The following is a 14,076-nucleotide window of genomic DNA, read 5'->3' as shown; positions in this document are numbered from 1 at the left end:
GTGACCCGTTCGGATAGTCACCAAGGTTGGAACAGTTCTCTGAACAAACCCGTAGCACTACACACTCATGGCTTAACGTCTGGAGAAAGGTGCTCAAAAGAATGACACAGAAAAAAGCCCAGGATGACGAAAAGGAAGGATATCAAAAATCGCTATAGCCAAGCTATTACGGTTATCGCTAACAAAATCACTAGCGACCGAAAGTGATTATGTATTTAAAAAAAACGCCTGAACTGCAACCTCTAACTTTGGATTTCAAACCTTTGATTTACGGTTATTTGTAATTTCACGATTAACAAAGACAATATTTTAAAGTATGTATACTTTAAATAAATTATTATTTAAATACATCTTTTTTTATAAAGTTTATATTTTAAAGCTATCGTTCAAAGGCTTTGTATTTTAATAAGCCTTCTCCAAAATGAATGCAAATGAGTTGAACTGCCACCTTTGGACTTCATTTAAACTACATGTTTGTGGCGTTTATATGTTTGTGGCCAATCCATATCCATATTTCGTACACATATTTCATATCTTACCAGTGATCTAACCGAACCCACTACAAGCGACGAGTTTACTACTACACCTTACCCTATTTTATTAGGCGACACACCTATTACTACTGATCGAGATAAAGCGAATGCATTTGCAGACCACTTACAAGGAAGTTACGCACCGTCAGCTGACAACGCACCACACGCTCCAGTCAGACTTAACACCTCGTCGCCACAACTTCAACCAAATATTACTCATATCTTACCTACTAATGCTGCTGTCTCTGCTCCCATCACTGTTCAGGAAATCTCACAAGTTCTTCATAACAAACGAAATACTGCATCACGTCTCTATAACGTGACATATCGCCATATAAATGAATGTGCTATCTCGCTCCTGCTTCTTTTTACGAATGTTTACACATTCATACTGCGCACTGGATACTTTCCTTTAGCTTGCAAAACATCTAAGACTCTCATGTTTCCGAAACCACGCAAACCACCGCAGAATATTACATCCTATAGACCTATCCAACTTACTTCCACCTTCAGTAAGATCTTAGAGCGTATTCTGGTTAAACGATTACATCTTTTCATCGTGGACCATAACTTACTTACAACCACACAAGCAGGTTTTAGGCCAGCCTTCTCTATCAACGATCAGCTACTCCGACTCACAACGCTCATCACACAACATTATAATTCAGCTCAACCTTCCTGCTTAGTGTTAATTGACTTGGAGAAAGCATTCGACAAGATCTGGCACCTTGGGCTTATATACAAACTTATCAAATTCCAGCTTCCTATCTCATATATTCGCCTCATATACAACTTTTTACCAATCGTATCACCTATATCTCCGTACGAGGCAGTTTATCACACCATATCTTTTTATTCACTGGAGTACCGCAAGGGTCGGCTTCATCTCCTTTACTATACCTTCTGTACGTAGCTGACATGCCCCGATTACCAGATAAAGTACACCTTTTTCAATATGCGGACCACACGGCCCTTATAGCAGTTGGAAAAACTATCCAGCAGATCAACACTATCTTACAGACTGCTATCGAAAGCTTCTACACCTGGTGTACTCTCTGGAGGCTTACTATCAACGCAGCGAAAACTCAGGACATGGTTTTCTTACCACCTACACAAACTTCTAAATTCCGTAGAAATCCACGAAAACTCTCTCTCCAGGTTAATGGGGTGCCTATTCAACTCAGTAATACTGTTACATATCTGAAAATTACATATGACCGCCACTTTACCTGGTTGCAACACTTGAAAACTGTTACTACTAAAGCCTATAATAGACTCCAGCACAGTGATTACCATTATTTACTCACATGGGCTTCATTCATCTTCATCATTGCCTAGAGTAGCCCCTAGCTGACGATAAAATCATTTGTTTAATTAATATCACCCACGTGTTGTCCTGTGTATGCACCTCACCACATCTTTCATGTCCATTGCTATACTTGTAAATATCATGAATTCTATACCTAATCATCGTTATCATTTTGTTAAGATTTATTTGTTTAAAATAGAGTGTATGCTTATTTTCCTTTCTGTATGTACCTGCACTTAATGTTAAGGATTAATGTTGCTTAAGTCTCCATCTCCAAAGCTACTTATTTATGTACATGTTGTTGCTAATAAAGATTACAGTCACTTAGACCATCCATCATATCCATTCCCTACTTAACCTTCAAATCTCGTTCCTAAAAGAGGGCGTAACCCTCTGAAAGACTGCTAGCCCTTCAGGCTAACCTGTAAAAAAATAAAAAAAACGCTATTAATTGCTATTGTAGCATTTTAGTAGATAGAAGAAACTAAAGCATCATATCCTACCACATTGTTGTATATACGGGTTGAATTGTCTCAGGCGTTTGTTTCCTGGCCAAATAATACTAAAAAGGAAAGATAACCATTTCTCCAGTCTAAGATGAACCTTTATTTTTGGAGTGTTTTGCCCAATGAGCACCATATATAACTGACATTATAATTTATTATGTATGTAACGTATTTGCTTATTACATACTGCATGCAAGAAGAAAGGAAACACTGATCATACATGACTTAGAAACTCCAACAGGAAGTAGGCTTAAATTTGGCAAACGGTGAGAGATATTAAGAAAAAATCTCCCTTTGTGATACTGCTTGCCTTTTTTATCAAGACGTCTTTCACTTGTGTCTGTAAAGAGACATGTACAGATGTTGTGAGGAATGAGTACGAGATTTATGCTCATATGCGAATGATGCGCTGTGTAGAGAGCGCAGGTTCAACTAATCCATCTATTAAAAAACTACAATAGCAATTAAATACTTTTATTTTGTAAGTGACCAGCCGTTCCGGCTAGAACCCTGTTAGAGGGTTATGCCCTCTCTTAGGGAACTGAAGTATGGAAATAGTAGCTGTGTGTCACTTTGTGAGGGTCTCAGAGTTCTTTATTAAAGCTTATTATAACTATCAAAAACTTAAGGACCTTTGTGGGCTTTAACATCAGGTAGGGGAAGGGTGCTAGAGCAAATACATGCAGTGTCATCGGCGTACTGAAAAAGATGCACTATATCTGGTAGTGGAGGCATATCAGCAACGTAGAGAATGTACAGAAGTGGCGATAAAGCAGATTCTTGAGGAACTCAGTATAGCAGAAAAATAGGATGTGATAGGCAGTTGTTAATAGAAACATAGGAAAGGCGACCCACTAAAAAGTTGTAAATCAGACGGATATATGTGAGTGGAAAACGGTGCCGTATTAATTTATAGATAAGTGCTAAGTGCCAAACTTTGTCAAACGCTTTCTCTAGATCAAACAGTACAAGACATGATGGCTTGACGGAATTATAATGATGTGTGACCATAGTGGATAAGCGAAGCAGTTGGTCGTTGATAGGATAGCCTGGTCTAAATCCTGCTTGATGGATGGGAAGAAGGTGGCGTCTGTCGATGTATGTATGTAGACGTCGGACAAGAATGCGTTCTAAGATTTTACTGAAGGTAGATGTTAGTTGTATTGGACGATACGATGATATGCTTTCAGGTGGTTTGTGCGGTTTTGGAAACATTAACGTCTTTGAAGTCTTTAGGTAAGTCGAAGAATAAAGGTAAGTCGAAGTCTTTAGGTAAGTCGAAGTCGAAGAATAAAGGTAAAGATGCTGGCAAGCAGAGTAAGCAATGAGAACGGACTTTCTTTGATATGTCGATAAGTGATATTATCGAATCCTGGTGCACTATTACGTTTATTTCGAACAACAGTGATGATGTCCTGAACTGTAATTGGTTCTGTCAAAGGTTGATTAAGTAAAAGAGTATGGTGTAGATGAGGCTGTAAAGAAGGAGATGAAGTATTGACTGAGTCTGCTGGATGGTGATAAGTAGGAGGAGATCCGTTAGGTGTGAATATTGTTTGAAGAAAATCAGCGAGAGCGTTGGCTTTGTCTGTATCTGTTTGAATGCGAGATTCCCCTTGTAGTAGTGGGTAAGGTGTTTGTGTGTACTTTCCACAAAGAGCGTTAAAACGTTTGCAATACTTCGTCGGATGATTGACATCAGAGAGAGAATTACATGTTTTAACCCAACAGCGTAGTTTGTAAGCACATATGTAGTTTTTGACCATCCGCTGAAGTTGCTGATAATGACGAAGTGATTCAGGATTGCCAGTCCTTTGAAAATCTCGATAAAGCTGTCGAGAGCGAGTAACGAATGTGAGATATTGCGGAGGTAATGTAGGCCGGTATGGTGTGGAGGTAGAATCTGGAATGAATGGAGAACTTGCCTCCTGAATTGTGGTGGTGATATTGTCTATGTGAGCATATAGTTCGTCTTCTATAGTGGGTGGCTGTAATGGCTCTATAGCTGTCATGAGATGAGCTCGATACTGATCCCAGTTTGCTTTTTCAAAGCGGAGACTAGTGCGCTGGAAATGATTAGAGGAATTCATACTAGTTGTACGGAGCTGAAGTTTAATTGGAACATGGTCACTGCCAACTAGATCAAGAACATCGATATGTACTTGGGAGACTAGATTAGCTGAAGTAATGACGATGTCCGGAGTAGTTTGTAAGATGGGTCTTGTATGTTTAGGCAGATTATGAATGATGCCAAGTGTATGAGTTGTAATGAAGTTTCGGAATGCGGTTCTTCGTGCTCTGATCTACTATGCATGTTGAAATCGGTCATGATTATAAATCGTTTATAATTATTAGAAATATACTGAACAAATGAGGTAGGTAGTGGATAGCCGGGTCGGATATAAATGATGGCAACAGTGATGGCCATGTTACGGAAGTATAATGTGAGTAGTAGGTACTCAGAAAGACCAGGTAAGTTACAAAGATGTCGGCGTGATGAGACACGATGAGGAAAACCCACAGCTGTTCCCCCATTAGCTTGTTTGGACGGAAGGAAGCTATCCTGTCTGATTAGTGTGTAGCCAGCAAGCTGGCAAGAGATGTATGGAGTAAGGAATGTTTCATTTAGAATAAAGACTGTGGCTCTTTCCTCTAGTAGTAACGCTTCGAATAAAGGTTTTTTTTTTTAAGTGAACGAATGTTAAGAAATATAAACGTTAAAGCCATGATGAAACAGACAATGCTAAACTGTGGTTTCCAAGCGAGAGGTATGGAAATATACATTTTGTCCTGAATAAGTCGCATAAAAATTAACATGGAAAATCTCTTTCGCTGCATGAGTAATTTTCTGTAACACGTGAGATCGATGAAATGGTTGAATATTTTGTAAGGTAAGTGTGAGAAAAGAAAGAAGATTTCGCACTGTTATAGGTGAGTCCATAGAAGGAGGAGCATCAGTGGAATAATTGTGTGTGCGCAATGGTACTACATATTCTGGATAATTTACTTCAGGAGCAGGTTTGCCTTTGCATTTATAGCTATATGTCGGATGTGCTTCGTGACAAGTAGAACAAGTAGGTGGCCGTTCTAGATTTGGACAGGCACGTGTTAAATTCTCGCCAGTGCAGTAACCACAGACGTTGGTGTTAGTACAGGTGGCGGTAGTGTGTTGATTATAAGCCTGACATTTTTCACAACGAACAGGCAAGGGTGTAAAGGAGCGAGAGGGTTCGACACGATGCTTCCTGTTATATATATATATATATATATATATATATATATATATATATATATATATATATATATGCATCATTTGTCAGCAGACTATCTATGGTGTTTTGCGATTATGTTAAAACTCGAACCATGAATGTAGGGCCTGTAGTGTTTCGGATCCTCAGAACTTTCTGAAGAGTGTGTCCTTCGTAGGTTAGTTCTTCTTGAATCTCCTCATCGGTGTAGGAAGGATCGACACCACGAATAACCACAGATAGCAGTGGTGTACGTCTTGAAGGAGGCATTTGTTTTTGTTTAGATGCATTAAGGCTGCTAAGTTGAGCATCTTTGCCAAACGTATCAATAGGCACTTTGTTCTTAATAGTGTTGAGTAAATTAGGATCCTCTGTTTTAAAGATGTATCAATTCCTAGGCTTGATAATTTCTTTTAACGAAGCTCTAGGGAGATATTTGCGAAGTTGTATGGCGACGTGTTTCTCGTTCGCGAATTTAGTGTCGAATTTCGTCAATAGAAATGAATAAGTTGTTGCAGATGGTGGACTGGAATAATCAGAAGCTGCAGATGGTTCGGTTTCCATGTTGTTGGTACCTATCTCAATATCCAAAGTTTTATGTGGTTTTTTACTAGGTGGTGAAAGCTGCAAACGAGTAGCATAGCTAGCTTGGATTCTTGAAGAGAGTGATGCTACAGAGTTAATGGAACTTTGAGATGCGCTCCTGGTACGAGCAGTTAGGTCTTTTGAATGCTCTTTTCGTTTTTTCACCTTAGTCAAACATCCGGAAGGTTCAGAAATGAGGCCAGGTAACTTGTGTCGACCGATTATGGATTTGCCAGTGTCTACGCCAGAGTCCGCCATCGTGAAAGCCGCCTTGTGGGCTAAGCCCGAGTATGAGATACCAAATAAACCGTAAAACCAAGAGCAATAGCAGAGTCGTCAACAGGTAAGACCAGTTAAGAGTGTTAGCCTCCGTGGAGGCTTAAAATCAACTCGACGGTTGTTTCCTTGTACCTTAGGGTGGCAAGTAATCCAACCGTATTTTAGAAGTTCGCGATTCAAGCAATGGTGATAGAAATACTAGGTGACTCGCTTATTTTTCTCCGCCAGCTACGGATAATCTATTTTTTTAACCTGGTTAGAGCTCCAGGTGGCCAGTTACGAATTAAATATTTTTTTTGTCCGTCGTCCCGCTACAGGATTTTGCCCTTTCTTCGGTTAAGTGCTTTATATAAAATGTAGTTTGCAGTTTAATGTGGTTGGTCTAAGAGGTGCACAAGTATATCATATTAATTTATTTATTAAATACATATACACATAGAGAGGGGATGGAAGGGTGACAATAACATCTAATGAAGTACAAGCATAATATAAGCATGAGACAGCAATATTGTAAAAAATAATACGTTTATTACCATGTAGTGCTGAGCTAAGACGAATGCAAAAACTGGAATGAATATGGTACAGGAGGCAATATGGAGAGAAGTAGATGAAGATTAAATGAAGTGCTCTGAACGCCACATCACAAGGTATTTGTTAGTACAGACGAATGCAAGTTATCTTCTGTTCCTGGGGCGATTCAGGAACTGATGAAGACAGAGGAAGCCCATGTTAATAGGTAGTTACGGTGCGTATGATGGATATATGAATGATGAAAGCTCACGTGGTTCGTAGATTTCGGGATCCACTACAGCATCATCCAGTTGCAAATGATAAAGAGTCATGAAGTGCTGTAGGGGAGTATCAACGTAAGCTGAGGGTGCGTCGTGATACCGATCGTACAGTAGGATATCAAGTAACATGGGATGCTGCTGGTCAATTCGCTTGCAAACGTAACGAGTACGAAGCTGTTCGAGATGGTGCAATAAAGGTGGAAAGTCAATCAGCTCGTAAAGTAACCGTGTCGGATGCGGTAAGCTGATGCGATGTGCTAGGCGTAGAGCATGGCGCTCTAGGATAACCAACTTCTGACAGAATTTTGGCGGTGCAGATGTCCAGGCAGTGTGACCGTATGTTAATGTACTGCGCATAAATGCTTTATATGTATGAAGTACTGTTAACGGTTTTAAACCCCAGGTTGTAGCAACTAGGCGCTTGAGGAGGTTGAGCCTATTTTGCGCTTGGCGTATGATCTTGGTGAGGTGTGGGGTCCAAGTAAGTTTGGAGTCAAATATGACACCAAGATAAGTCAGAGTATTTGACGGCACGACAGGTGTATGGTCTACTTGGAGGTTTAATCGACTTGGATTCCTGTAGATACGTGAACGGCGTCTACGTGGCAGGAAAACAATAGCCTGAGTTTTGGTAGAATTAATACTTAATCGCCATACATTACACCAGTGAACGAATGCATCAATTACCGTTTGTATAGTTTTACTGATGGATTGCACTGTGCGGGCTGTCGTAAAAAAGGCGGTGTCGTCAGCAAACTGAAATATGTTGATGTTGTTTGGAACCACAAGGTCGGCAACATACAGTAGGTATAATAAAGGAGACAGTGACGGGCCTTGAGGAACGCCAGATTGGATGAAGATCGGATGAGAAAGTGTTCCGTTAATAGAGATATATGCTAGTCGCCCTAGTAAGAAAGAATGGATGAATCTGATATACGAGGATGGTAGAAAATAGTTATGGAGTTTGTATAGTAAACCAGGGTGCCAAACTTTGTCGAAAGCTTTTTCTAGATCAAAGGCTACCAGACAAGAAGGAAAACCTGTGTTGTATTGATCATAAACAGCCGTAGATAGTCGTAATAACTGATCCATCGTACTAAAATGAGGTCAAAAACCGGCTTGATGAATAGGAAGTAGATTATGAGTTGTAAGATGAGCGTGCAAGCGGCGGACTAGAATGCGTTCTAATATTTTGCAAAGGCAACTGGTGAGATGAATAGGGAGGACTGTACGTCAGTTGAAGGTTTGTTAAGGTTTGGGAAATAGAAGAACTTTCGAGTATTTCCAGTCGATTGGAAAAAATCCAGTTCGCAGGATGAAAGTGTATATGGCGCTGAGAAAAAGTAGAAAAGCAGGTGATGCTTGCCTGATGAGAACATAGGTAACAGAATCAAAGCCTGGTGCAGTGTTTCGTTTACGGAGGAATGTTTGGCGAATATCATCTGGTTGAATCGGAGTGGTAAGTTGATTATTGGGTTCTAGAGAGTGGTTGATAGATGGGCGAAGAGAAGCAGATGTTGAATCTGTACGTCGGTTTATCGAATTTTGTAGGCGCTGCGGTGTGCCAACCAGGGAGAGGTGTATCCATATTAGTGATCACTGCCTGATTATTGTGAACAATGGGGTATGGTGTGCGGGATACAGTCCCAGTAAGTTGATGGAATTTGCGCCAATATTTACTGGGGTGTGATTCACTTGCACGTGTGTTGCAAGTTTGAATCCAATGGCGTTTCTTATAGGCAACAATATAATTTTGCGTAATCCGAAAATATTGGCGATGAAGTCGAAGCGCTTCTAGATTCCCCGTAGCGAGGTACTCGCGATGTGCTCGACGAGAAGCGGATATGAAAGGTAAATAGTGCGGAGGCAATTTTGGTTTATGTAATTGTACTTCTGTTGTTGGAATGGAACGGTGTGCTGCTTCTTGAATACATTCAGTAAGAGGAGCGATTGTGTGATCAAGATCACATTGTGTAGTAGGAATGAGTAATGTATTAATAGCATTGTCCAAATCAGAGCGATATTGATCCCAATTAGCTCGTTTGTAGCAGAATACTTTCTGAGGAGGTAGCTGAGGTTGAGATCGAGGGGAGCAGTGAAGTGCAATTTTGATAGGTACATGATCACTACCTATAGAATCAAGCACATCGATATGTATACTCTGCGAGAGAGATGTTGATGTGATGACAACATCAGGAGTAGTATTGCTGACAGGGCGTGTAGTTTTCGGTAAAACATGAAACTCGGCAACTGTTTCAGTCTGAAGAAAGTCGAGAAAATTAGTTTTATCTCGCTGTGACCGGCTATGAATGTTTAGATCTGCCATAATAATGTAATGCCTAAAGGTAGAATCGATATATCGAAAGAAGTCATAGTTGATTGCTTTGCCTGGACGAAAATATATGGTGACGAAGGTGACAGTACGGCTTCGAAAATAAATAGTCATGACATTATGCTCAGGAAGATGGTGTGTGAGCTGAAATGGAACAGTAACTGCTCGATAAGGAAGGCGTTGGCTAACACCTATAGCTGTACCTCCGTAGACTCTTGGGCCAGATGGAGCATCATGTCGGAGAAGATGATATTTCGGAAAATAGCAGGAAAGATGTGGTGCGAGGTAAATTTCGTTAAGTGCAAAGGCTGCTATGTTTTCTTCTTGCAGAAGTTGTGCGAAGAGCACGTGATGGGTTAAGACTGATCGAATGTTGAGAAAAAGTAAATTATAAGCCATAATGATACGTAGTATACAAGTGTATGTAGAAGCACCCATATTAAACATAGACTTCGATTGGCTGAATTTGAAAGTGAACTGTAGGTCCGGAATAGGAAGCATCAAGTTGTAAGTTAAACAGTAATTTAGCTGCATACATGATCTGATCCAGGATGTGGTTGCGATCAAAAGGATGAATATTTTGTAAAGATACAGTAAGGAAGCGCAAGAGATCTTCAACAGTTATTGGGTGGCTAGCGAATTTGCTGGTGGTGTTGGAGTGTCAACAGAGCGTATCGGTACAACAAGTTTTGGCTTAGCTGGATCGGGTTTAGGCTTAGCTTTGCACTTGTAGCTATAAGTGGGATGTCTTTCAGAACATCGGTCACAGTGTGGTGGTTCCTTAAGATTAGGGCAGACTTTTGTAGGATGTTCCAGTGAACAATAGCCACATTTGATGGTATTCGGACACTCAGATGTCGGATGAGAACTGTATTGTTGGCATTTCTCGCATCTAACCGGCAGAGGTGCTGGTGTGCGAGATGGTTCCACTTTGTAACGACGCCGGTATATATATGCACCGTGTAGAAGAAGTTGGTCGATCAACTGTTGTTGATCAGTAAGAACGCGAACTAGGTATGTTGGACCCTGGTTGTTTTTGATACGTATACACCGCTTGACAGATAGTCCTTCTTGATGTAATTCAGAGTAGATTTCCTCATCGGTGAAGTCGGGTTCTACGCCACGAATGACCACGGATAACATTGGAGGACGTCGTGATGGTGGTGGTGTCTTTCGTCCGCTCGAGCTTAAAGTAGATATTTTTGCTTTCAACCCCAAAATTTCGAAAGTCGCCTTGTTGCGGACGTGAGTGGCGAAGTTTGGATTGGTCGATTTCAGGATTATACCCCGACGGGTCTTGATGATTTCTCTTATTTCTGGACGAGGAACGTATTTTACAAGTTGCTGAAAGACAGCGCGCACTGTGTCGTATTTCGGATCATAATCAGTTAATAAGAAGTTATAAATGGTTTCTTGATTAAACAAAATTTGATTTTCAGCGGAAGTTGATGTCCAATCCATATTAGTGCTAGGATTATTAGCAGCAGTAGGATCTGCGATTGGTGTAAGACGTTGTTTCTTCGGATCCAATGTTTGCTCGTCATCAGAAAGAGATCTCGAACGAATTCTTTGTCCGTTAGCTACACAGGTTGCATAAGATGTTGGAACATTGGTGGTAGCTTGTACTACACGCGTAGTGCCAGTGACAATACGCGGTTGCGTTTTTTGTCGACCATTTGGCCCGATATTTAATGGAGATGTCTGAACCAGATTCGATTGTCCGGGAGCATTGCCTGAGTCCGCCATAATGATGAAGAGTACTATGGCCGAAGCCCAAACAGAGATGAAAAGATGATTAGATGAAGTTCAAAAATCAAGGAACCCTTCGAAAGCGAGAACTTTCGTCAATCCCCTAAGTGTAGTATTTGTGTTATGCTCACAGGTACGTATTACAATACCTGGTTCTCGCTGACACAATAACAGACACAAGAGAGGCTAGGTTTCTTGTTAAGGTATGACGAATTAAATACCTGAGCTCCAACCTATAATTTTGGCTTTCAAAACTCTCATTCACGGTTATATGTGATTTCACGTTTAACAAAGAAAAACATTATTAGTGTGTATACTTTAAATAAATCATTTAAGTAGATCTTTTTCATAAAGTTTACGTTTTAAAAATAAGGTCCTTAAGGTCCTTCGTAAAGTTTACGATATAAAATTGTTGTTCAAAGCCTTTGTATTTTAATAAGCCTTCTTCAAAATCAATGCAAATGAATAGTGCTGCCATCTTTGGGGTTCTTTTAAACTATATGTTTCTGGAAGTTTATATGTTTGTGGCCAATCCTTTCGACAATGAGATCTCGGAAATACAGGCTCTAGAATGATGACGTTTTCACTGATCGATTGCAAATTTTGCATAGATTGCCCATTTCTAATTGAATATTTAAAAAGCATGGCCATTATTTCTTTTGGTCATTATTTCTTTATTGCATTTTTAAGGGTACACTGAAAGTGTTGAATGTTAAAAAAATCTAAAACATCATATCCTACGCATTATACATTTCTACACCACATATTTGTATATACATTGGGGTTGTATATGTCTCAGGTGTTTGCTTCATGGCCAAATAATAATGAAAAAGGAAAGATAACCACTTCTCCAGTCTAAAATGAATCTTTATTTTAGGAGTGTTTTGCCTAATGAACACCATATATAACTGACATTATAAATAAGTGTATACGTAATGTATTTGCTTATTATATATTGCATGCAAGAAGAAAGAAAACACTGACCACACATGAATTAGAAACTCCAACCGGAAATAGGCTTAAATCTTGAACGCAGTGCGAGATATCGAGAAAAAATAATCGAAAAAATCCTTATTATGATACCGATTTTTTAAAATCAAGACGTCTTTCACTTGTGTCTGTATGTGATTCAAGTTAGTGGTAAGCTATTAATACGTTTAGGTAGGCCATGTCTGTAATGAAGAAATGGGCAATCGTACCCTTGGAGATATTATATCTAAATGCCCATAATGTGACGTCCAGATGACGTGATATTTGGTGGCATCATGACGTACCATTGACGTTATTCATAATCTTCAGGAGACGTCATAAATAACTTCCGTTGCTACTTGGGCTATTACAGTCAAATGGTTCGGGATTACCTGAAAGACACGTTCGGTAAGCGCTGGATTTGTAGAGGTGGTCCTTTCCATGGCCAGCACATTCTCCCGACCTAACGCCATGTGATTTTTTGTTGTGGGACACGGTAAAGGATCGTGTGTATGCCAGCAAACTTAGAAACTTGGACGACCTGAAGCACTACATTACTCAGGTCATCGCTCCTTTCCATCCCCAAATGGCCCAGGGGGATATACAATCAGCAATGGACTGACTCCAAAAGTACATTGAGCGGGATGGATGCCAAATTGAAACTCGGTAACCAAATCCTTGCCTTGTAATTTCAAGTGAGTAAACCCCCATTGAATGTTAATATCTTTTTGCCTCACCATGCACTCTATATTGTAATTAGTATAACGTCCATAAATTCAAGACCAAAATGGGAATTTCTGCTTCTCGTGATGGGCTTTTGTAAAGATTCAGGTTGCCATTACTAGGTAAACATTCAATCGCTTCAATGTTGCCATCTTTATAATATATACACTATATATGACCTAGGCGTAAAATGGCATACTACTTTTTATTATCAGGGCAGGTGGCCGAAAGATCACGCCCGGGGAAGTACGTTCCAGGTGGCTTCCCATGAACTCAAGGACTTTCACTTTTAGTATAAATATCTACGCTCTAAGATATCTCTTTCAGTTGGTGTCTGATGAAGACAACGTTAAGTTGTCGAAACTGTTACACTGGAATTTAGTTTCTAATAAACAAGTGTATATACTCTGGTCAGAAGTGTTTATTATTTCTTTAGTTAGTTCCAGAGTCGTGATGGATAGAGTTGCATGCTATTTTAAGCCTATACGTGGGTAAAATGGCGTACTAATAATTGTTACAGCCAAAGATATCAAATATACAATTAGAAACATTTGTATTTGAATTCTAAACGGCCCTAAACAATATCAACTTTTCTAAATAATGTGCTGTAATCCAATGAACACTATGAGCTGTAAAAGTTTCATATTAAAATATAGTGGAAATCATTTTGCGATTGATATGAGAATAGGCAAAATTATTTAAAAAAATAGTTATAAACGAGTTACATCAGCTTTACCCAACATTACACAGTTCACAAACTTTTGTCTTTTTTCGACAGTCCAGCACAATCTGCGTGATCCCACTTCGGACAGGTCATGCATTGAAGCCAGTCTTCTTCTGGCGAGACAATGAATACAGTTCGTTACAATATAGACAAGGAGAATCATCATCATCATCGCTTAACACCAGTCCTTTACATTCATCTTCCACATCAAAAGTTAATGTTTTCTTAATTTTATAGATGTTTTCCGGAGATTCATTTTATTTTCTTCGGCTGCTTCTTTCTATCATTTAAATAGGGGCTTTCGGCAAGAAGAGTGAATTGTTCTGTT

The 14,076-nt window shown here is 39.6% G+C and overlaps 1 protein-coding gene across 3 annotated transcripts in view; it reads right to left on the bottom strand.

Annotated features, from left to right (window-relative positions):
• Positions 1 to 14,076, bottom strand: part of LOC145672041 (uncharacterized) — a 204,219-nt gene that overhangs the window by 169,267 nt on the left and 20,876 nt on the right. The gene's annotated exons all lie outside the window — the stretch shown is intronic.

Source organism: Thermobia domestica, chromosome 15 (assembly GCF_964235325.1).
Source record: "Thermobia domestica chromosome 15, izTheDome1.hap1.1, whole genome shotgun sequence".
Classification (NCBI taxonomy): domain Eukaryota; kingdom Metazoa; phylum Arthropoda; class Insecta; order Zygentoma; family Lepismatidae; genus Thermobia; species Thermobia domestica.
This window is presented reverse-complemented; position numbering and strand designations above follow the sequence as displayed.